The sequence below is a fragment of the Caretta caretta genome, chromosome 2, assembly GCF_965140235.1.
Source record: "Caretta caretta isolate rCarCar2 chromosome 2, rCarCar1.hap1, whole genome shotgun sequence".
Classification (NCBI taxonomy): Eukaryota; Metazoa; Chordata; order Testudines; family Cheloniidae; genus Caretta; species Caretta caretta.
In genome coordinates this window covers 232,218,281-232,244,702 of record NC_134207.1, presented here as the reverse complement: position 1 = coordinate 232,244,702, position 26,422 = coordinate 232,218,281, and the positions used below count along the sequence as shown (strand labels likewise).

The following is a 26,422-nucleotide window of genomic DNA, read 5'->3' as shown; positions in this document are numbered from 1 at the left end:
CTTTTGTCATTAAAAACTTTTGTTGCTCGGGGGTGATGAAAAGCACCGGTGTGCACAGTGCTTCGTCATCAGGAGACATTCTCCCGTCAACAAAACTACTGCCCCTTGTTGGGGGTGGTTTTATTTTGTCGCCGGGAGAGCTCTCTCCTAGGGATAAAGAGCGGCTACACTGCGCACCTTACAACAGTCAACTGTTGAGAATAGGCCACTTCCACCTTAACTGAACTGGCTCATTAGCACTGGCCCCGCACTTGGTAAGACAATGCCCATCTTTTCATGTACTATAATATATATTCTGCTTTCTGTTTTTTTCATTCCATGCATCTGATGAAGTGGGTTTTAGCCCACAAAAGCTTATGCCCAAATACCTTTGTTAGTCTCGAAGGTGCCACAAGGACTCCTCGTTGTTTTTGCTGATACAGACTAACACGGCTACCACTCTGAAATCTTTCTAAACTGTTATCTTTTGCTTGTCAATTCCCAGGCTTTGGCCCTGCTTGTCAAAATTGGTTCTGTAAGCTGGCTGGAGTCAGGAGTAGATACTTCACAGCTAATAGTTTGGACATTGTCTCTTAAGGACCCTTAGAATTTACTGAGGGGCGGTTTATCTTGAGCCATTGTTTCCTTCCTGCTTGCTTTTCCTTTCTGCCTCCTATGATGCTAAACCAATATATCCAAACAGTAAACATCCCAATAACCAGGCCAACATTAGAATGGTTGAAAAAATTTCTAACAAGATCGTTTTCCATCAGAAAATGCTGTTTTGCAGGAACGTGTCACCTTTGATGAAAGTTTTGATGGGAAGAGTGGTGTAGCAGCAATGGTGACAGTGAATGTGTTCCTTCCTGTCTCAGGCACATGGATTTCCCTTCCCCCTCCTCACCCTCCCATCTCCAGTCTGGGGGGTGGGGTGGGACTTTCTTTCCCCTCTGTGTTATCTGGATGCAACACAGGAAGAAGGAACAGCATAGAGGGACAGAGATACCTGAGCTAGGTCGTGGCACCTGTATGTTCCCAAATCAGGCTATTTCCCTTCACAGGAAATCCAAGGTTTGACATTTCAGAACAACAACAAAAAATCTGGAACCCTCTCATTTTCCTTCGGGACAGAAAATCTGTTTTCCAGTCAACTCTAGTCAACATGAAGTATTCATAAATTATTATAGCACAAGTCCACTTCTGTCACAGGAAAGTAAGACACAGAGAGATTAGATGAGTTATCCAAGGTCACAGAGTAATTCTGTGGCAGAGCAAGGAATTTAACTCATATCTCCTGAGTCCCAGTCCATACCATAGCCACCTCTCCCATCTCATGTTGTTAAACAGGCTATCTTCATTAACAATTTTTTCCTGACCCCTTTTAACCAAATGCTTGCACAGTATAACTGAGTTTGTCAGATATACAGTTTTACATGTTGCACTGTGCAGTGACTAGAGAGGGTATTTAAAAAAACCAACCTGCCTGGCTAGTAGCAGTTATCACCAAATATCATGAGGCAATCCCTTGCTGAAATGTTAGAAAATGCATTAATTCAAAAACTATGCTGGACAAAACATCAGAAAATATACTCTAGGAAACATCCTACATTCCCATGGGCTGGATTAGAGGATTCATTTGCCTTTGTTTTCTTTTAAAACATGGTTTGCAGTTTCATAGTTTCAAATGATGGTAATATTCTAAAACCTGGATGTCTACTATTCAGCTCCTAAATCTATATTTAGGTCCCTAAGTGCAGGTGACCTGGTTTTCAGAGGTTCACAGAGACAGACAAAACAAACCCAAACATCTTTTACAACGTTCGCTTTTGTGAACTGGTAGAAAACAATTAATTCTCTCTGCTTATAAAAAACTGTAATCTCTTCCTTCCTCACCTTTTCTTCATGTGCTTTTTTGGTCACTTAAAATCTAAACTTTTCAGATGTTCTATTGCAAATGGATTTTCAATAAGACTTGTATTCTACCATATGTCTTCTTAGGTTAAGCAGAAATCCTACCAGACAACAGTCACTAAAATGCATTTTTATTAGTTCACAGGTCTTGCTGTTTGTTTCTCAAGAGAGTTACATTTAAGAAGCATTCTCCCTTTGGCTTATTCAGACCTTTTAAATATCTCTGGTTTCATTCAGCACTTGAGTGCTGATGGTCCCTGAGGTAACACGTACATGCCTTTTGTCATATTCTTGTCTGGATCTATATACCTACAACCACACCCCTAATATTCTGAAGATGATATATACAATCTTGAAAGTCACATTCATGTATCAGGATTACCTTTTAACACCTTGCACCTCAAATTCATTTCTGGTGTAACTCCAGTGTCCTCATATGCTTGCACACCCTCTCATCCCAATTTACATTTGTAAACATTACCATCACAACTAATACTCAGGCCAGGTACAAAATACAAGGCAAAAATTTAATTGTTGGAATATTTAAGTAAATAAATAAATTAATCCAGGTAGTTAGTAGCCATAATGCATATTTCTACTTGTTTGCCAGTGATACATTTTCCCTATAGATAACAGTGGAAAGGGGGAGGGAAGGGTGATGATAGCTGGAAACCAGGAAGGTTCCGAACAAAGGTCATTCTAATGAGAACTCCTGTCATGCTTCAGAACAATTTGGAAAGAAACACAAAGTCAGTTCAAAGCATCCCAGAGATTCAAAGGCAACCACTGTTGATATTTTATCATTGCCATTAATACTTCAAGTATGTAGCACATATAAATTTAACTTATCCCTGAAGGGGCTTTCACAGAAAGTTGGCAAGCAGTGGCTTATACTGTCTGTAAGCCAGTTTTCTGATAGTCAAGGAAGAATTTTCCAGACCTACAATTTCCTGAACCACTTAATCCTCCTTTTGTGGGAAGAGTTTGGAGGGCTCTTTTGCAAACCTATCCAAAAGGACTAAAGCTAGAAACAAGATTCTAGCTGCCTCTAAAACGTTCGGATGAAATTTATCAAACTCTGTTGTTCAGGATTTTATAAGTTATAACAAACAGCTCTATGTAAAACAAGAACAAGTATAAACAAAACCTAAAGTAAGTACAGGTGAATAGTATAGAAATAAAAAGGATAAATCTCATGTGGTGTGTGGGTGTACATGTACATACAAACATACGTATACAAACTGATGGAGAAGTACACGTTGTGGGCCAGCTTTTTAGAGTTGACTTGGGCCAATTTCCAAAATTTCAATTCCATTTACAGAAGACAAAACCAAACTGTTTTGGTCACACAAAGGAGGGCCATTCTTGTCATTTCTCTGTTCCACTGGTTGCTCTAGATTCACGCTTGAACGGTTTCAGTGGAGTTACTCGGGATTTTCATCAGTTGATTCAAGGGCAGAATTAGGCCCACTATTGGTTCTCAAACATCAGTGGCAGTTTGCCTTCATAAGGATTGCAGAATTTGGCTTTTTCCTCTTTTATTCACTTTCAATAGGCATGCCTAGACACCAGTCACCCAACACAAGCTTCCTGCATTATTCACCAAATTCAAGGAAATTGTAGGATATCGGCTTTAGGTAGTGTGAATAACTAAGCCATATAATAAATAATTAAATAACAATACCTAGCTCTTTTACAGCACTTTTCATCAGTAGATTCCGAAGGTCATTACAAAGGAGGTCAGGATCACTGTCCCCATTTTACAGATGGGGGTGGGGAGGTGAACGCACTTGCCCCAGGTCAACCAGTAGCTGAGCCGGAAAAAAACCCACATTTCCTGAGTCCCAGCTCAGTGCTCTAGTCACTAGGCTACACAGATTTCCCACTTTTCTGCACCCTTTGTTTCATTGAAGATATGCCAAAACATGAGCTACACAGGTAAGTAAAAAGAATGAAACACTCTGTCTTGGAAATAATCTCCTTTCTAAGGCCGATTCAGTAAAGTACTTAAACATGTACCTAGTTTTATGCATGTGAGTTCATGTATGGACTTCAGTGGGACTACTCACATGTTCAGGGTTACATTTGGCACATGCTTAAGTACATTGCAGAATTAGAAACAAAATAAAAAGCTGAGACTGTGATTTCCAGGATACTGTAGTGGGTTGGCTTGAACAATTGGTGGTATCTAAAAAGCAGTTACAGATCCGACTGAGTAAAGAGTTCAGCTGAAGTATTATTGCAAAAAAGAGTCTGAAGGAGTCCATTCAGAGTGCACATACTTCAGACGCTCAGATATTATGGTCCAGGTTTTCTTTGAAGCTATTGCAAGATGTGGATTTACAAGGGTTTTGTCTGTGTACATGTAGTTTGTAATGTTTTATGGCATTTATTTGAATGACTGGCATTTACAGGAACTTGTTTGTTTGCAAGCTTATGGTAGGTGCTCAACAAAGATATTTTATTTGAAGATATTTAGAATGCCAGCGGGAAAAGGTGTAATCTGACAACTGAAATGGCATATTTAATACACGACAATAATGTACTTGGCAATTCTCGCCATCTACGTTTCTTAAGTCACTCCCATTGCATTCACTGTTTAGTTTAGTTATCCTTGAGTGAAAACACAAACCCCTTAAATGGAAAAATTTGCTTGGCTGTACAAAGCTATCAACAAGAACATCGTATGAAAAATTCTTTCTACTTCATGACACTTGCACTTTCAACAATAAAAGTTTTCATGGCTCCAGGTGACAGGAACATAGATAATGAATGCGGCATATCATTTTGAAATACTCCTGTCATTGCTTTTATAGAAGGGCTTTAACTTTGTGAGTTCACCAAAACCATCCCTTATTAAAAATAAATATATAAAACAGTGTCCTCTTCTATTCCAATTACCAAGCAGTTCATTTGACAGGACTGGGAATGTAATAATCTATTCACAAATATAGGCAGAGAAGCATTTTTCTGACATTTGTCTGAAGGACTCTATAACAAAGTGTAATTGTCTTTCTCTTGATCTTGTAGCTCTGAAAATGACAAGAGCTGAATTGGAGCATTAGATGAAATGCATATAGCATACCCCAGAATAAAATATACAGCATGTCAGGTGCCTCCACATGGTGATACTTGGCTCTGCACCTACTGCACATGTGTATTCATGTTTCAGTGCTATACAAGAGTTGGTTTTGTGACCTACAAAGCCCTAAATGGATTGGGTCTGGTTACATTAGAGACCATTCTCCCCTTCTGCAATACTGCAGCACCTGAAATCAGATGATGAATGATGGGGCTGTAAAAAGGAAGTTGTCACTGAAGAGACTTGAGCTCTAGAATTCACTCTGGCTGCTAGCCTGAGTGTGCCTGAAATCATTGTCTTCCAATGCACATACCAAGGTCCATCTCTTTCCCAAGAGGACAGGTTAATGGCCAGTGGATTAAAGAGGAGGTATTAGGCTTGGGAAGGATAGTTAATATGACTATTGGGCCAATTGGAAATGTATTTATTTTAAAAATATATTGGTACATGCACCTTGAGCTCGAAGCACATTTTGAAAGAAAATCTAAATAAACAGCATCACTTTACACATGCAAAAATCAGATTGCCTTGTAAAGAAAATGCCCATTTGTTATCATCAGTGTTGAGCAAAAAAAAAAAAAGGGCAGTGCGTGGAACCCCATCCAATGGGAACTGCGGGGGCAGACCCCATATGTTCAAAGCCCTGCTAAGACAAAGAGCTCTGGTTAGCAAGCTGGAAAAGTAATCATCTGCCAGCAGTGACAATAGAGTGAAAGGTCTGGCATGAAAGAGACTTCCACTGGGCAGAGGCTGAGTTGCTAGTCAGTTCACTGCAGGTTTATTAGTTATGTTCTAGCAGCACACAAATTAGAAGGAAAATGGTGTAAGAATTTCCAAAAAAATTGGAAATGGAGAAAAATCTGCCCCTGTACCCCAATGGCCTGAGATACACTAGCTATGAAGCCCTGATGTCATCTGTGAGATTTTATATTGAAAAATTAGCAGCCATGGTAGCAGAGATGTAATAACAGATATTCATTCCCACTGTACCATCTTGCTGTGTGCTGTTGAAATGATCGTTTTCATTTCTCCCTTTTATTTTCCTTATTTAATCAGTGGGAGAGTACACAGCCTCTACTGATCATTTTCATCCAAATCCATGCTAAAACCGCTGCATGGGGCGGAGAGGGGAAGCTGTAAAGGAGATAGCTGAAGCTCCCGAATTCTCAGACTATTTCTGCCCTGGTCCCGGCATAGTTTATAGAGCTATCTTGGGCTGCTATAAACTATGCCAGCTGGTAGCAGTCTGCATGGCTCCAACATGATCCCTGTGCTGGGTCTCTGAGGGGGCATGGTTTTATTCCCTCTTTAATATCCCAGATTCTGGGGCCACCAGTTTGTCCCTAGCACAAATCAGAGCCAGCATCAGATTGCACTAACTTGGGCTGGCTGATAACAGCCCATAAGGGCAGGAGCATTCTGGCCATCACCCACCCTTAGTCTAATTGTACTCTAGGTGCTGTTGGAGTGCTGGCATAGAACTGGCAATGCTGACTGTACCTGTTCTAGGGATTCCCCCATGGTGGAGAAACCACAACATGCCCAGTTGGGGCCTGATCAAAAATCCACTGAAATCAACTGAAAGACTCACCCTTACTTCCATGGGCTTCGGATCAGGTCCCTTTGCACACAGAGTAGGGTTGCCAGCTTTCTAATAATACAAAACCGAACCCCCAGTCCTGCCCCTTCTCTGAGGCCCTGCCCAACACTCGTTCCATCCCCCCTTCCTCCATCACTCACTTTTCTCCACCCTTACTCACTTTCACTGGGCTGGGCAGGGGGTTGGGATGCAGGAGGGGGTGAGGGCTCTAGGAGGGGGTGCAGGCTCTGGGGTGGGGATGAGGGTTTTGGGCTGAAGGAGGGGGCTCTGGGCTGGGGCTGAGGGGTTGATGTGTGTGGGGAGAGTCAGGGGTCTAGCTGGGGGTAGGGCCGGGGATGTGGGGTTTGGGGTGTGAGAGGGGACTCCAGGCTAGGGCAGGTAGTTGGGGTGCAGGGAGGGGGCTCTGGCCCTCACCCCCCAACACACTCCACCCCCCTGGCCCAGCCCAGAGCTCACTCCTGGACTCCAAACTCCTTATTCCCAGCCCCACCCCCAGCCAGAGCCCTCACCCCGACCACAGCCCAATCCCCTGGCCCAGCCTTGAGCTGCCTTCTGCACCCCAAACCCTTCATCCCCAGCTAGGGTTGCCAGGCATCCAGTTTTTGACTGGAATGGCCAATCAAAAAGGGACCCTGGCATATCCGGTCGGAACCGCCCACCAGGCTGTTAAAAGTCCAGTTGGTGGCACAGGAGGTCCGCGTGGACCTGCCGTAGGTCTGCGTGGCTCCCGGAAACAGCCACCAGCTCCCTGCAGACTCTAGGCACACGGGCAGCCAGGGAGGCTCTGCACCCTGCCTCCAGTGCCAGCTCTGCAGCTCCCATTGACTGGGAACTGCAACCAATCGGAGCTGCGGGGGTGGCGCCTGTGGGCACGAGGGCAGTGCGCGGAACCCCATCCAATGGGAACTGCGGGGGCAGAGCCTGTGGGCATGAGGGCAGTGCGCAAAGCCTCCCTGGCCACCCATGCACCTAGGAGCTTCAGAGACCTGGCGGATGCTTCCTGGGAGTCGCAGTAAGCGCTGCCAGGACCCCGCATCCTCTCCCGCACCCCTATCCTTTACTCCAGCCTAGTGAAAGTGATTGAGGGTGGGGGAGAGCAAGCGACAGAGAGAGGAGGGATGGAGTGAGCAGGGCCGGGGCCTTGGAGAAGGGGTAGGGCATTGGCGGAGCCTCAGGGAATGGGCGAGACAGGGGTGTTCGGTTTTGTGCCATTAGAAAGTTGGCAACTTTAGGTGTTATACATGTGTAAAGTTCCTAATATTGGGACATCTGGTCACCCTACGTGGTATACACATGCAGAGTCTGAGTCCAGAGGGCTACATGTGCTTTTTGTTCAAATGCTTCTGAACTATTTCAAAAACTCCTTCCCACTTCTGTGCTTTTTTAAGCAATTGGGGGGGGGGGAGGAAGGGGGTAGGAAAAGAGGAGACATGGCTGAATCTGCAGATATTGAGAGGCTACCGACACCATACCTTCACCAATATATGCACGTGGATAGCATTGTTGCCATTAGCAGCCAGAATTTGGGTGGTGATTAGCACAGTTGTCTGTACAAACATCTGCACTTGTTTTTTTTCAGTACTGTGCTCCTTTGTGAGCCAGAATTTTCTTGTACATTTAATCAAATATATTATGTGAACAGTATGCAAAATACATGGTATGCCTTCTGCAGACTTTGCATAACATTTACCATATTCTTAGGTAAGAAAATAATATATATTTAAAGCATTTCAATGTTATTTGAAATATACATTTAAATATATGTTCTGTTTCATATAAATGCACTCAACTGAGCATTTATACACAGTTTATATGTGGAGTAGGAATTCAGAATATTTGTACAAGTATATGGGTGAAACCATTTGCTTTCCAAATGAAGCATGCTTGTGGGGAATGAATGACTCTCCATCTATGTTTTTTAAAGGAAATGTAGGGGAAATGTATTTAAAATAATAGTATTTACTGTTAAAAGACTGGAGAAAGTAGAAGTTACATTCAAAATAATGGTTCAGCTAGGATTTCCGAATGGTTATTTTAACATTAAAATGGCGTCAAATCCAGCAAAGGAGCACTGTAGAAAAGACACAACACATTTGGCACAGGAATTTATTTATTTTTGCTTTAAACAGGCAGTGAAGCTCAATCTTCTCTGAAATGTTTAAGGTAAAAAGCAGACATTGTAACACAAGTTCAGCTTGTTAGATAAAACTCTATGATCTAAAGGCTTCAAACCTCAAAAAATCCCACCTTAACAGGGCAAAGACAGTTTGCTGAAAAAGTCATGGAGAAGAATATCAAGATTCAAGTTTATTTTGCCACCTAAACATGCCACCTTTGAAGCAAATGGTTCCACATCAGCCATTCACATACACGGATATCTTCCTTTCAAAAGGTTTTTGTAAAACAATTATCTTAAAATTTAGGACCTAATAAAATGTGGTCAGAATCCTTTTGGTCTGTGGTCAGATATGCTCATTTCGAACTCTTTCTGAAACCATCACTGATTTGAAGAAACATCTCCTAACTGCTGAGAACCTAAGAACTCCAGTTTTGTTCTGCAAGTGAGATGACTCGTGAAGTATCTCTGACATGAGAATTTACACCATACTCCACTTATTTCCTTCCTAAAAAACACTACAATCCTTCCAAGCAGTTCTTTGGGCAGTAAAAGACAGATTTGCTGAAACTATTTTAACCTTGAGTTATAAAAATTTCTTCTACTCCTTCAAACACATCTTTTCATTAGGTTGGAAGATATCTGTTTGGAATCAATCTGTACAGAAATGCTTTCAAATATATTTGGTAAATAGGTTTAATTCCATTTGTTTTAGAATTTTCCGTAGGATGGAAAAGCAGAGTTTGGCTAATTGGGCCAGTCCTTAGCAGGTGTAAATGTTTGATCTCTACTGACTTCAGTAAAAAACTCTGATTTAATCAAGTGAAGATCTGGCCCATTGTTTTATTTCATGTATTTGAGATCAAATCTAATATTTCACTTGGGGGTGGAGCTGTAAGCTTTTTGTATGAATAAATGGTAAGATTCATTTAAGCAGGGTGACCAATATTTTACCAGTGTTCAGTGGTTTAAAATATAGTTTAGAGATCGCTACACCAAGAAACAACTTTGCTAACTGATACTTTTTCCTTTGCATTTTTGATATATTTTAATAATTTTCCACAGAAGCACTTGATGCAAAATTAAGAAAATTTGTATGAAATCATTAACCTCCCAATACATATCAGAACACTAGATTCTAGAAAGAGTTAACATAATTTCTTTATACACTCTTAGCTACCAAATTACATTGATACCTCCTTATTGCCTCACCAAAGCAAGTCAATTTAGAGTAACTTCCTTCACACAAAAATGACTAAGTTATTGTTACAATGCTATGGTTTGGAAGAGTGCCATCATCATTCTAAATACATGAAGACTGGTCTATAGCTAACCAAAAGGACAGCAGCAATTCCAGATAGCTAAAACAATCTGAGAATTAAATAACTGAATAATGAGCTTAGTGCTCACTCAATGTCAGGCCCTCTCACTGTTCCTGTCTCCCCCTGGAAAAATGAGAGAGAGAGAGAGATTTAAAAAAAAATCATTTTCATATCCACTAAGATAGCCTTATAGTGCACAGCCATAATCTTCTCTCAGTTTGAAAGGTGGCATATCAGAAAGGGGAAACCCCAAAAGGCATAACTGCATAACCTCGATTAATGGGAAACTTTTTGTAAAAGACTAGCATAAACCTTAGTTCTTCTAGACAGAGTTTTGTGGTCTCTCATGTAGATGTTAGAAAGCCAAGGGGATGAGCTTCTCTGCATTCTTCCTACTCTTCTTTTAATATGAAAAGTGGTATCTGGAACAATTGAAAATGCTCTGTGTAAACCCAAAAGCTTCTCTCACCAACAGATGTTGGTCCAATAAAAGATATTACCTCACCCACCTTCTCTCTCTAATGTGTTGACACTGAGTTATGTGAGTGATTTTCTCAGGTTGCTGTAATATTCATTACTTTTGTAAAAAAATATATGATCTGGTCGATTGTAACACATTCTGTTGAATATCCCATTTAATTAAGCAAAGGGATTTAGGAGTTTTTATGTACTATGAAATACTGCCAGCAGATATTTTTCTTCTAAAATGCCAAAAAAATGGACCTTGTCAAAAAGAGGTTGGATATCACAGGGGTGGAGAAGGAGGGGAGAATAATGCCAGCAAAGAGACCGTGGCAGGCAATAACCAAACTTCAGCTTTAATTGTAACTGATGTATCTGTTCCTATGTTTTTAATTACATATTTATACTCTGAATTGTGGAGATAGAACTTTCACATTCATGAGAAAACAAGACAGGAGGCTATTTAGATTCTAATGACTCATCATTCCTGTCTGATCAGGTACTTATTCCTCCAGAGAAGGTATGGGGACAGAATCATAATGGTCTGTACAGGAAAATAGTATCTATTCAATCAGAAGCCTTGAAACTTGATAGCTCTCAAGTCACTCACACCTCTGGCCTACCAAACAAAGCCCTTAGCTTTGTTCCTAGATGGGTCAGAACCAGAGTAAAGAAGAGAGGAGAGAAAGGATTACCTCACTCAGGCTGTACATCTTGGCAGTTATGCTACTGTAGCTAACTTTGAACTTGCAAAATATTAAGAAGAGGTTTAAAAGCATCTGCAGAGGAAATTCTAATTTTGTAGGCTCTTTGCTGTATTGTAAAAAAAAAATCTATTCTGTAGAACGTGTCAAAAAGTTTTATGCAAAAAAATGGGTTTTGCCAAAAGCAACATTTTTGGCAGGGGAAATGACATTTTATTTATTTTTAAATGGTAAATCTCAGAATAAAAATGAAACAAAGAAAATGTATTTAATTTTGAGTTGAAAATTTTTATTTTGGTTTTCAAAATATAAACTTTTATAAACATTTCAGATTATTGGTTTTCCCTGTATTTCTCCTTTCCTTTTTTTGCTGAGAACAACAGAATTAGCAGTTCTAGGATGTTTCCCCGCCACAATTTTTCTCTTTTTTCACACTTTTCCAGCTCTAACTTTTCAAAAGTTCCTCAACTCTGAAAGACTATAGAATGGCCAGGAGGAAAAATGACATATTTGCCACTATCATTTTTCTAAAATTGGAGTTTTGAAAAGTTGCAGCAGGGGGGAAAATTAAACAATTACAGAACATAACCTTGTATTCATTGTATTGTGCTCAGTGCCTCCCTGCCGCTCTCCCTCCCCCCCCAAAAAAAAGATGGCAGAAAGTTTTTAAAAAATGAAACATTGTTCCATTGAGAATTCTGTGAAACAGAAAAAGTACTTAACTGCTGAGGCTCAAGTGTGTTTGACAAGGGATTTTCGATGCAGAGGATCAGTCCTATTGAGTTTATCATGCTATAACCTTGGCAAAAGCCGGCCATGAAAAAGGTGTACAAAGGAAATAGCAGGTCAATCTTTTCACAAATACTACATTCATAAATGTGTGGAAGAAAAAAACACACCAAAAGAACTACAGCTGCAGTAGATAGTACGGTGATAGGTGATTTAGAAATGCCCATTGATTAAATTAAGAACCCAAAACATACATCTGATTTACAGACTGAAATAGCAAAGGACACAATTTTTTTAAGCCAGTAGTAAAGTCCTTATTCAAAAAGGTTGTCAGATGTTGTGTATCATTATTTCGTCCTACTTCCTGCCATGGCTGGAAGTATGGAGACTACAATATTATACTCATCTGCAGCTCTTTGTTTAATGGCCATGTTTATTCAGATGATACTCAGAACTGACCCATGACAGACAATATGGTTTTGCTAGAGACAATGAGCTCCCCAGTTGAACACCATGATCAGTGGGATGGTGGTGAAGGAAGAGATGACAGGGAGAGGATGCAGGAATTTAAGAGAAAATCCATGCATGTTTCAGAGAGAGTGGTTTATTCTACATTGTTGTTCATAAACATCACATTTCTTCATAACCCTTTTCATTTCCTTTCTTGTCAAGGGCTGGGAGCTATTTGAAATGGAATCCTGACCTCTGGTTTCTCATTTTATACTGAATTTCCCTTTCTAACAGTGCTCCTCCTCATGGGAGAAAAATGATCAGCCTTTTCTAAAGGAAAAGTTCTTAAGGGAAAAGCAGTTGGCTCTAGCCCCAGTTCATAACTTTTCACACTCCATACACATATTAGAGTCGGGTGAGCAATTTATAAAAAAACAATTAACAAATTTAGCCCCCTTTTCTCATTTGTACATAATTACAGAAAACACATGCTGCCTTTTTCCTGAAAGATATCTGGCTACAGTCAATTAGAAAGTGGGTAGCCACTGACAGAGTGTGTGTATGGGAGCAGGGGGAGAGAATATACCGGTCTCAATATTTGGCAATGGGAACCTGGCAGGCAGACAGCACTAAAGTCAGCCTAGCCCAAGTACCTTCAGTAATCAGAACTGTTTCTCCTCTCTTGCTCTCTCGTCACTTTTCTTGCATCTGATTACATTATAGTACTGTATTAATCAGCACCTCCAAACATATACAGGATCTGCAAATGGGTGGTTGGGCCTGGGTCAATTTTTCAATTTATTTATTTACCATCTTTTGCTTATTTTTAATATATTTTGCAGCATATCTGATCTGTAGTAAGAAAATGTTGAATAATTGACCATGCTGGGAGCTGTGCTTAGGAAGAATCAGTTCTGGGATGCTGAATGGTGAGTGATGATTCAGCAAACAGCACTTTTTCCTCTAGACAGTACTGAATGGAGGTTCAGGATGGTGTTTTGATACAAAGTGTGCTGTTAAATTTGGTAATTATGGTTTCTTTAAATCAATTCCCCCAGTCGTGTTATTTAGCTAGGATAGTCCTCTTCACTTCCTGTCCTAAACTATGCAATGTAGCAGTTCTGCTTAACCCCAAATTTTTATAACCCCACTAAAACCACAAAGGAAAAAAATGGTGTCAACTTTGTGGCATATAATACATTTCAGCCCAGAAGAAACTTTACAACTGAACTTAAAACACAAGGACTGGGGTAACAGAACTAGTGATGTTCCCACCCTGACTACGGTGTAGCAGTGCTGTCAGCGGATGAGATCATCAACATAAATATGTGAAAGGTTTTGCTTCAGCCACAAAAAATACAAAGTAAGAATTCTGGGTCAAATTCAACTTAAGTTCATACAACACAGAGTCCATCTGCAAATATTTGGTGGCTGTGAGCACAGAGGTGATTGTGTACACAGAGCTATTGAAGGTGAGGGAACTTCCTCTCCTCACATCTGAACTCTGTCACTACTGTAACAGCTGCCTCTCCTTGACCTCAATAAGCCCCGGAAGTCCACTCTTCCAATGACATCTGTTGAGTTCTAGGAGCATAGGTGGCGGATGTTGGTTCTCTGGGGAGTACTAAGTTCATCTGAACTAGACTCCACAAGCAATATTAAGAATCTCATTTACTTCTAATCCCTGCAAGCCAAACTTCATGGGTTCACTTTGCAAACCCCTTTCCGAATTGAACTCTGCAAGGTTCTCACAAGCACTACTCATTAATACGTTTTAAACAGGTTTAATCACAGTCTCCCCACAATAGGGTCAGTTGCCTATCTGTGGGTCCACTGATGCTTTTCAGTGCATACTGCTGCTAGCCCTGCCAGTCAGACTATTTTGATGAATAAATATCATCAGACTGGCTCAAAGCACAAGAGATCGTATGCTAAAGCAAGCATGAAACTGGATTTGTATCTCTATGCTTCACTATGACAAAAATGTATGGAAATACAAGTTGTTAACAACTCTTCAAAGCACTTGAAAAAGACTGGAAGGGTCACATTTCATAAATTCAGTGTGCCACGTTATGCAATCTGAAGGAAATTCCAGGCAAGCAGCAGAACAGATGTCAAACATTTTATATCAGTCTCCTGACAATAATCCAGTAGTCTTAAAATGAACAGTTAAAGTGTTTTAGAAACAGCCACAGTAAACAGATCAGCAGATAATTTCTCCTTTGTTCTACAGATCTACCTTCTGACTGAACTAAAGCAAGATAGCTTTGGAAGGGGGTCAAGAATGACATTACAATAATGCTCTGTTTTATGGGGTACAAATATCATGCAACACACTTTTACTCAGATGATAAATGTGGATTATTTAATTATAAGGTAAATTACAAGTAGCAGCAAGATATCTATGGTACATGTAAGCAAGTACATGTAATTACAGAGTACATAAACAGTAATTCCTGCCTTTTTAGACAGAGGGGAGGTTACAATGTCTTGGATTTACTGAATGTCATTATCACATGCAGTTATGTTATATTTGTCAAGAAAAAGTTATTTAGTTTCCAAGCAAAGAAAATATATATGTTCACTATAACATGGACTATGGAAATTTAACAGTAGTTATCATACCCACCCACAATCAAAAAGATAACAGTTGTGGCAGGATAGCTAGCAGGACTACACTGAATGCAGACGTCTTCGCCAGACACTACTTCAGTTGATAGCTATAAAGGACTAACAATACTTTAAGGCAGTGGTAGTTAAACTTTAGCAACCTGAGGACCCCCATTTTGATTTAAAAAAATTTGAAGACCCCCCCCAAACGCCCCGCTCAGCCCCAAGTCCTGCCCCCACCCCACATAAGAATGGTCATACTGGGTCAGATCAAAGATCCATCTAGCCCAGTATCCTGTTTTCCGACAGTGGTCAATGCCAGGTGCCCCAGAGGGAATGAACAGAACAGGTCATCATCAAGTGATCCATCCCATCACCCATTCCCAGCTTCTGGCAGATAGAGGCTAGGGATATCATCGCTGCCCAGCCTGGCTAATGGCTATTGGTGGACCTATCCTCCATGAATTTATCTAATTATTTTTGAATGCTTTTATAGTCTTGGCCTTCACAACATCCTCTGGCAAGGAGTTTCACAGGTTGACTGTGCGTTGTGTGAAAAAATATTTCCTTTTGCTTGTTTTAAACCTGCTGCCTATTAATTTCATTTGGTGACCCCTAGTTCTTGTGTTATGAGAAGGAGTAAATAACACTTCCTTATTTACCTTCTCCACACCAGTCATGATTTTATAGACCTCTATCATATCTCCCCTTAGTCGTCTCTTTTTCAAGCTGAAAAGTCCCAGTCTAATTAATCTCTCCTCATATGGCAGCCGTTCCATACCCCTAATAATTTTTGTTGCCCTTTTCTGAACCTTTTCCAATTCCAATATATCTTTTTTGAGATGGGCAACCACATCTGCATGCAGTATTCAAGATGTGGGTGTATCATGGATTTATATCAAGGCAATATGATATTTTCTGTCTTATTATCTTATTCCATCCCTATATCTTATTCCACCCCTTCCCCAAGGCCCCACCCCATCCCACCTCTTCCCACCCCCGCTACACCCTTGCCCCTCCTCTTCCCCACCTCTTTCTGCCCCTCTCCCGAGTATGCCCTGTCCCTGCTCTTCCTCCTCCATCCCAGCTCCTCCTGTACTCCAGGGAACAGCTGTACCATGGCGTGCAGGAGGCACTGGGAAGGATGGGTAGGAGTTGATAAGCAGGGCTGGAGGCCCTGGACATGATTCCACCCCCTCCCTCGAGCGCACCCCATCCCTGGTCCTCCCCCTCCCTCTCAGTGTCTCCTGCATGCCGCTGAACAGCTGTTCCCTGGCATGCAGGCAATGCTGGGAGGGAGGATTTGAGGAAGGGAGGGGGAGGAGTTAATCAGTGGAGCCCAAAGACCTCTTGGAGTACCCTCGCGGACCCCTCAGGGTCCACAGACCCCAGTTTGAGAAACACTGCTTTAAGACATTTCACCATATAGTGGTGATAAATGTTCAGGTGTGGCATAGTATACAATATGCAGCTTCTTCCTTATCAAATTTAAGCTATGCAAAAGCAAGGACAATTTTTTCCACACAAGCTTTTCCGTTTTCCTTTGGGTGATTTTGCAAACCCAAACGTTAACAGAAGAGTTCAGGGTAATGGTTACTTTTCAGATAAATGAAAACACACAAATGCCAGTGAACTTCACTTGAAATTTCAGCATGCAAGATGTGGAGTGGCAGTTGTTCATGTTCTGCCCTTTTTTTTTTTTTTTAAAGAAGGAATTCCTACAAGATCAAATTCACAAAACATGCAAGAGCAGGTACTTGGACACAACTCTTTCATGCACCACTTGCACCAGAGTGGCCCCACTATCTGATCCACAAAATCTAGGGGAGGGAGAGGAGCTAATATCATATCCATTACTTCTCTTAGCTTGTGTAACAAATTACATGCAGTATATAATTTTCTGAAATGGCATTTTCACATAGATTGGTATTTTGCTGCATGCTGCAGAACAGAATGCATCACCATCCTTCTCCCTGTCCAAGGTCTATGCCACAAAGCTTGTATATTCACGTATAGTCATCAGCTTGACAAGTGGTCCATGCCTGTTGTGAAATGAATTGTCTTTCCCACATGCCTCACTAAGTCCAAGAGTGTATCTGTAAAATGAGCGAGCATTTCTGTCAGTCTGGGATTAAGCAAGAGGGCCCTGGGGTAGATAGCTCAGGCAAAGGGGAGACAGACATCAGCAGAGTCACTCCATAAAACACACCACCAGCAACCAGGCTCAGAAAAGCAGAAAGAGTTTAAATAAGGATGTGTACACTGTTGCACACCCAGAACACCAGCAGAAGGAATAGACCACCAGTCTTGTCTCAGAACAAAGTCTCACTGTGTTAAACAGTAGCATCACTGATTCTGGCTTGTATATTTCACACTGACTGTCACAGGATTTAAGAGAAACAGCAGATAAATAGGTCATATATATATGCAGCAGTAAATCAACAGTACAATCAGATCTCCACCCTTGTTACCAAGTACAGCCTAACTGTTCTCTTAGGCTGTACGCCAGCATCCTCGTCTAATTTTACAGTAAATAAGATATTGGACAAATTCTTGTCTCCAAATTCAGCAGCAGCAGCTGCAGCCTCCTCTGCAGGAGCCTCTGTCTCTGACAAGCATCTCTCTGTCCATGATTGCTTCTGCTTGGTCCTTCTAGTTATGTCTTGTTAGTCTAAATTATGTATTTCAGTGGCAACTGTCAAAGATCTGCAGGCAGATTGTTTGGCTGGCCATTGCAGAAGGAGCTATATTGCAACCTTTGAATATAGTCCTTTCACCTGGCTACAACTCCATAACATTATCTTTTAGTATTTGTTTGTTTAAAGAGAAAACCGTCTCTCTTTTGTGAATGCAGAACTGCCTCTGCTGCTCAGCCTCTCCCCTTTGGGGCCAGATTTTGCAATTCTTGCCCAGATTGCTTGAAGTCCCTGGGAGTAAAGCCTGAAGGGTCTGGCTCTTTGTGAGAAATGCCAAAATGCAGCAAACCAGACCTATGATATTTTGTATTCCTGCTGCCAGGAGAGTAGTTAAATTCACACAGATACATGCTCCTCTATGTTCTACCCAGGGATAATTCCATCTCTCCCTAACACCCATGAGTAAGGCTTCATTTTAGTCATGGGTATTTTTAGTAAAAGTCACGGACAGGTCACTGGCAGTAAACAAAAATTCACGGCCCATGATCTGTCCATGACTTTTACTATATGACTCAGACTAAAACTTGGGGGGGAGGTACTGCCCGGGGGTGCTGTGGGAGGGTGGCCTGGGTGATGAAGTGGGCAGGCGGTGGCATGCAGCCCGGGACCCTTGCTAATGCTGGGGGGGAGGGGTTGGTGGGGCTGGCAGGCTCCCTACCTGGCTCCATATCTCCCTCTACACCAAGCAGCAGCAGTTTGGGTGTGGGAGGGGAAGGGGGTTGTGGCACTGGAGGGGATGAGGCAGGCTCCCAGAAAGTGGCGACATCCCCCTTGCTCAGCTGCTAGGCAGAGGCGTGGTCAGCCCAGAGCACTGGCTTCACAACTCCCATTGGCTAGGAACTGTGGACAATGGGAGCTACGGGGGCACTGCCTGTCCCTGTTCCTTGATTATTTGCTCTCACTGGGGGTGCCCCTGTTCTCTGGATGCTCAGCTGACATTGTCAAGCCTCACTGTTACATGATGCTATGATCTCCAAGAACTGCTGTGCTCACTGCCTTCCCCATGCTCCAAGGTAACTCCAGGCTCTTCAGCAATTCACTCACAGGGCATCTTTCTCCAGCAAAGATGGGGTGATGACTTCTCCAGCACTGTGAACTGAAGTGAAAGCCTCAAAAACAGAAAAAGGAGCAGGAAATGCTTATAGCGTTTCACATTCTGTGCTTGAAGTGGAATACGAAGCAAATAAGAGGCAGTTTCTACACACTACAGCCAACCTTTTTCAAAAGCTTGGCCAAGGTGTGTACAGCAATTTGGGCCCTCAGCTAGAGCCTCAAGTGGGAGTTGGGCAGCTAGGAGATTTGCAAAGCTGGGATTCAGTGCCTGAACACACAGCACTTGGTGGGATACTCAAAAATGCCCATGAAAATTTCTTGGATACTCTGCCTCAAATATGTGGGTAGCATGATAGGAAGGGTGTTTTTTAATGTCTGTGTAAACTATTTTTCAGAGCATAAAGATCTCACATGAGAGGTTGATGCTTGAACCTCTGAACCGTTTCTTCCTGTTCTTCTCTGACCCAACCAAGTTTTGAGCAGCTGGAGCAACCTCTGAGTGCCCGGGCATCCTCTGAAAATATGTATTGTACACCGAAGAAAGACTAAGCCTGTCCTGCCCCATTGGAAGTTCTCAAACCACTGGGTTCCTGGACATGACCAAACATCAGCCTTGAATATCCCTGGGGCTCTCAGCTCTCTGGATGGGGCAGAAATGCCAGTTTGTACCCGAACTTTTAAAAGCTTTGTCTGGAGTGAAATCAAACAGGAAATCTGCTTCTCTGGGGCCTTTGGTATAAATATAAATATGGTATAAATATATATAAATATGACAGGTTTCAGAGTAACAGCTGCGTTAGTCTGTATTTGCAAAAAGAAAAGGAGTACTTGTGGCACCTTAGAGACTAACCAATTTATTTGAGCATGAGCTTTCGTGAGCTACAGCTCACTTCATCGGATGAAGTGAGCTGTAGCTCACGAAAGCTCATGCTCAAATAAATTGGTTAGTCTCTAAGGTGCCACAAGTACTCCTTTTCTTTTTATATAAATATGGTAATTTTTTCCTTTTTGTTTCCACTGGAAGCAGCCGTGGTTTCATATGCAAATAGGTCACCTTCAGGTTTAAAGCCAAATTATTACTTGAAAAGAAGGAGAGATTACAGTTTAGTCACAGGGCATCTGCCATCACAGTCATATAGCTCTGGGACTGCCAGAAGACTGTTCTCAACACTCAAAGATACTACAGACAGAAGGAGAGACAACAGAAATGCCTGGGAGCTAAATTCTGTTCTCATTTTACAAGTGTGTAGATTCAATGAGTGCACAGGAGAAAGCAAGCATATAGCAGAAGAAGCTGGATCCTGATATTTAGAATTACAGCCACAGCATTAGAATCAATCACAACATAAATACAAATCAGAGAACCTTACACCAAGACACTTAAAAACACTAGGGGAAAAACATAACTAAAATCACAAATCTGTATTCTAACAGGCCCGTTCTTCTCTGGCTAATCATATACATTAGAAATTGTAGATTTACAGTTTATTTCAGTTTTACAGCTTTTATTTGCAGTCTTATGCTTTATTTTGGGGAATTAAATGTCACCATGGCACAGCCAGTGTCTGGTAAATTTTGTTTAATTGAATACTAAACCATTTTGGGGAGAAGACAATATAAAAATACTTTCTTAATTCCATTAACTCCCATCAATTATACAAACTATGGAAGGAATAAGCCTCAGAAGTGTGTGTGTGTGTGTGTGTGTGTGTGTGTGTGTGTGTGTGTGTGTACGTGCGCGTGCACATGTGTAAAGCTGAAGAATCCAAAAGAAAGGAGCAGAAAAAGAGAGAACTCCCATATCTAAGTTATACTTACACAATATTTTCATAGTTTTTAATATGGTCAGGAAAGTCGAGATTCATAAAATAAATGCACACTATTTACAAAGAGGAGTATAGGCAATCCATACATTTTATGAATAAATTACATGCTTCAGTGATTCATAAGTGGTTAGTAACAGCACAGAGGAGAGGACCTATTTTGCAACCTTAAAGGGGCAGAATGTGCTGCACATTGCAAACAAAGTTCTTCACATTATGATAACAGATTTTAGAAAATATTTAAGGGATTGATCCTGCAAGAGGTGGAACAACCTAAAGGTGCTCAGCACTTCTCAGAGAGCTTGTGAGATCAAGCCCTAAATGCAGAATGCACAGATTTGACATAACAAGCTTAGCCACACGACACAGGGGATGGGAATTCAGATTTAACCAAGGGCCCAGTTGTGCATTTAAGGTACTAGCCTGCACTGGAAGCTTTGTGGGAGATTTGGGAGGCCCTGTGATTGAGGGAGGCTCATCTTTTGAAGTTCTCAGGCATACAGCGGGAGTGTACCTGCACCTACAACCCTTAAGGAGTGCTTCCAACAGTTCAGTCCACAGCTAGCCATCTCCTGGGGCAATCCAAGATGGTGGGGCCATGGCCCTGCCTCTTTCCCACTCCTTTAGGTTGGCTAGTGGCTTAGAGATGGCAGAGACTTCAGCCAAGCCTGGAGACTTCTTGTGCACCAACCCCACACTTTTTCAGGATAATTCCAGGCACTCCATACCCCCATACATGGAAATAACCAACATTTGCACATGGGGGCGGGGGGAACCATTTGCACATGGGGGCGGGGGGAAGGGCTTTGCGGGGAGAATGAAATACATATCCCAAACTGGAAAGGCACAGCGCTTGTACACCTACCACTGATTTGAAATAACCCACAACACCTTTCTAACCTTTGAAAGGGGAAGGGGCTTTCTGGATGGATGAGGCATGTCTCGCCTACGTGTCCTTCTACCCAGCTTCAGAGAGTGACAAATCCTTTGTTATTTTATACAGTTTTTTTTCTTAAACTGCCAATCAAATAATTGTCTGTCCACCATGCTTACATGAAAAATCCATAGAGCTCAGATCATATTTCAAAAAGGCACCCAACAAAACCTTCAGCACTCAGCTTGTTCATCAACTTGTTAGCTACACCAAAGCTATAATGTGGCTGACATTGGACGGATCTTACCCCCCCCCCCCAATGCCTATTAAAACAAAGCAGACAGCATGCTTTAGAGAATGAAGAGGGAAAGGCCAACCAGTAACATACAGGTTTGGGGCTGAGCTGGAGAGATATATAGTGGTTGCTCTCTTTCCAGACTGGTGAAGATGACAAATGGCTGTCACCATTTCACACTCCATCCTTGAAGTTGACTCTCACCAATTAATGCACAGGAGTCACAGATGTGCTTTTTTCACCACTACTGCTATTGCCATTACTTTTCATTCCTGTTTTCAAATCATCTCGTTTACCGCTTTGGAACACAGAATCATAGACTATCAGGGTTGAAAGGGACCTCAGGAGGTCATCTAGTCCAACCCCCTGCTCAAAGCAGGACCAATCCCCAACTAAATCATCCCAGCTAGGGCTTTGTCAAGCCTGACCTTAAAAACCTCAAAGGAAGGAGATTCCACCACCTCCCTAGGTAACCCATTCCAGTGCTTCACCACCCTCCTAGTGAAAAAGTTTTTCCTAATATCCAACCTAAACCTCCCCCACTGCAACTTGAGACCATTACTCCTTGTTCTGTCATCTGCTACCACTGAGAACAGTCTAGATCCATCCTCTTTGGAACCCCCTTTCAGGTAGCTGAAAGCAGCTATCAAATCCTCCCTCATTCTTCTCTTCTGCAGACTAAACAACCCCAGTTCCCTCAGCCTCTCCTCATAAGTCATGTGTTCCAGTCCCCTCATAATTTTTGTTGCCCTCTGCTGGACGCTTTCCAGTTTTTCCACATCCTTCTTGTAGTGTGGGGCCCAAAACTGGACACAGTACTCCAGATGAGGCCTCATCAATGTCGAATAGAGGGGAACGATCACGTCCCTAGATCTGCTGGCAATGCCCCTACTTGTACATTCCAAAATGCCGTTAGCCTTCTTGGCAACAAGGGCACACTGTTGACTCATATCCAGCTTCTCATCCACTGTAACCCCTAGGTCCTTTTCTGCAGAAACATAGGTGCCTTGTCCGAGAATCAGCAAGCCTGTCCCCCACACATAAAGCAGAAGATGTACTCCATGGAGCAGCATTTCCAGTGATTAACCTTCTGTTTCCAATGACACTTTACTACACAGCATTTTCACATTACTCTCTCTCTTGTACAATGTTGGCTTGCTTGATTTGGGCACAGCCATGCACACAGGAATGTGGGACTTCAAGCATTTCTAAAGAGAGGCTGTTTTCAGCCATGTATAGCATTTCACTTGGGAATGTCCATATGCTTGGATTTGCAAGTTTTATCCTCTGATTGGATGTGTGAATTGTGACCTTTTACTTGACCTGCAAGTTAATAAGCCATGGAAGCTCATACTTTGTAAAACAAGTACACAGAGCAGCTGTTAGAAGCTCTTCTTGAATGAAGTTCAAGTCAAGCTGTAGCATGAAGGATTTTGTTAAGTGCAGAGGATAAAGTATAACAACTATGTGGCATGAATCATCCAATTTCAGCAAACAACTTCAAACCTGAAGGATATGCCCTCTAGTTCATATGAAAAGAGGCATAAATGAGAAGTGGCACAAAGGGTATTAGTCTGTGTTGACAGCAATTACCCAGAACCATAAAGCTCACACAGCGAAATATCCCCACATTCAAATGTCCTATTCCTAAAGCTGTACAGTTGATTCACCACATAATGAGTAATATGAAGCATAATTAACATGGGTTTGTATGCTGGCAAGGGCCATCATTTTAAACTAGTTTAACCTAGGTGCTCCAGCAAGCGTTATGCCAGATCCTTAGGTACAGAATCATAGAATATCAGAGTTGGAAGGGACCTCAGGAGGTCATCTAGTCCAACCCCCTGCTCAATGCAGGACTAATCCCCAAATTTTGCCCCAGATCCCTAAACAGCCCCCTCAAGGATTGAACTCACAAGCCTGGGTTTAGCAGGCCAATGCTCAAACCACTAAGCCATCCCTCCCCCGTGAGCTTGAATCCCAATGACAATCAGAATCCGGACAATGACACCTCTTGATGTAAACCAGCACTTGACAAAACTTTTCATGTTTGTATGGTGAAAAATAAGGGTTTTTTTTCATGGTACCATGACTTTTGTATGAAAACACAGTTGTTTAAATCATGATCATAGCTGAATACACATCCGAGAAAATCTTTAAGTTTCTGAATGTCAGGACCCTGGGTGAAGGTAGGCAGGACTAGTGGCAGGAGCTTGGGATCCAGGAATTGACGCCAGCAGTCAGAGCCAGTATCAGAGTCAAGAATGAAACTGAGGGTCAGAGCTGGACACAAAGTCAATCAGGCTGAGAATCATTACCAGGTACCAGAGGCTATGCTGGGGTTCTAGGGATCCATCGGGAGTAAGAATTCAAGTCAGAGCTGAGGGCAACATGGCGAGTTCAGAAACAGAGAACCAGGGAAGCCGTGGCAGCTAGCTAGCTAGGGATCCAGGTTGTTGCCTGCATACTTCCTGGTATGCCCCATGGCTTATATAGGATCAAGAAGCCAACCAGGGATTGCTAAAATACTATCAGTCAGATCATTGGAAGAACCTCCTGTGGCATGCAACCTCTGCAGCTTGTGGGTTTCAGGGAGCAGATAGGTTACAGCTGCTGTCAGGTGACAGGGTAGATATGTTGGTTACCTGGTAGTCCTGCAGGCCCCGGTTAAAGTCCCTGACCAAATGCCAGATACATAGAAGATGCACTGAATGAAGTGAACCTTTGGGCCATCTAATTCATTGCCACCTCTTAGGTGGAAAGCTTTATTAGGTATAAACCATCTAATCTGAATGGAGAGCATGACAAACATTTTCAAACTCAGGTGTCTAACGTTAGGCAACTAAATCCACATTTAGACACCTTGATAAAAATGGCAGGATTCTCAGTGGATATAGGTGCTTGACTGTGCACCCAACTTAGCACCCAAGTTTCTAAATTTTGGCCTAAGAACGTGCCCACTATTTTCCAAATTAATGCATAGTGGGTTCCTTACCTTCACTCTTCCTTTTTGCTGGTATGTTTCTCCTTAGAGAGAAACCTCTCCTTTCCTGTCAGTTCTAAACATATCACTTATCTTTTGCCTGTTCCATATCATGACCCCTCATTTTGCGATCTTCCATTATCTCAACAGGTCTTTTCCAGACTACTTGTATCACCCTTTCAAATACTCTGTAACCAAGTGCCCTCTTCTTTTTCAAGACTGAGCATATTCAGCTCTTTGAAGTCTTTCCTCATAAAACAGACCTTCTCATCTGTATCTTTGTAGCCTTTTCTGAAACAGTTTCTCTGAAATAATTTTAATATCCTTTTTTAAATTCAGTGAATACTACTAAACACACACTTCCAAGTGAGGGATTTTTTGTTGGGGGGGGGTGTATATTCTTTGCATAACACAGCCAATATCCCTTCTGATTTTTAACTAATTGGTCCTGTTGAGCCCTCTGACCCTGTTACCTTTTCTTGCAGCTATAATGCACTTGACTTCAAGTTATCCCACACTATTTCTCTCCCTCTTCTGTTGTTTCGCCAAATATGTTATGCAAGGTATGTTTCACCTTCTTGGCTGATCCTCCAAGTTGTATATTAAAATACATACTCCAGTCCCTGCCCGTTTTGCCATCCAGTTGAAATCTTCTTTGATGATGTCCTCCATCTTGCATCTTTTGACGCACTGCACTCCAGCAAAGGACTCTACTCATTTTATTTATTAGTACTTCTAGCTTAGCACCCCCAAAGTATCTGAGCACTTTACAGGACTGAAGATAAATCATATACCTCCAGCAAGCGCAACTTTCTCCCCCCCCCCCCGTCTCTTAACCTATTTCTCAGAGCAAATGACTATGGGCCATTGATTCCTTTTTATCCTTTAGCTCATCAGATATGGCCTGCTCCTGGTTACTCATCAGCAGTCTCCTAACTGGAGTGAATTTGTATAACAGAAGTAAAGAGAAAGTGTACTGTAGTGCCACAATGCCCTGCTATGAAGATTTACTTGAGGCAGTTACTGTGACTTCTGCAATAGCTGATAAATGGAAAGAAAAATTGTGTGCAGGTTGGTTAGATATTAGTTACCAAGCTGCAGGATAACCTCCCTGTCAGTTTGTCAGTTGCCTGCCCTTGGATGGGAACTGGTGGATGCAGTAAGAACCCTCACTACTTCATTCAGGTGCTGCCTAATGTTTGCACAATTCTGAAGAGTCAGACAGGAAAGGTTAGGCAAGGCTACATATTTCTTATTGCTGTATCAATCTTTTCCTTCACTACGTGGCTACAGAGCTTCCACTTTTACTTAAGCTACTCCTGGAGCTTTAGTTTGTTTGGAACTGATCTTTGCTCAGTGTGACACACTAGATTGTCAGCCAAGAGCAAATGTTAATTAGTTGAGTGCCTACTAGTCTTGCATCACCTTTTCTCTTCCTGTACTTTAATGCAGGGTAACAATGCCTGTAGTATAATAATGAAAGTGATATTCCTTTCTCAGTGGCAGGACCCTAGCTCTGGAACACCTTTCCAAATGAGATCAGACTGAACCCAAGTCTGGTTGTGTTTAGATCAAGGTATAAAACAAACTTTTTCAAGAAAACCTTCCTCCATAATCAATACCCTTAAAAAAAAATCCTACAGCCACAAATTCATGCTTCTTTGCCTGGAAGAACTGAGAGAGAAATACTTGTTATAAGCTTTTGTGGTTTTTAATTTTGTGCTCTTTAACTT

The 26,422-nt window shown here is 41.9% G+C and overlaps 1 protein-coding gene across 2 annotated transcripts in view; it reads right to left on the bottom strand.

Moving 5' to 3' along the window:
• PLXDC2 (plexin domain containing 2) overlaps positions 1-26,422 on the bottom strand; it is a 411,410-nt gene that overhangs the window by 110,507 nt on the left and 274,481 nt on the right. The gene's annotated exons all lie outside the window — the stretch shown is intronic.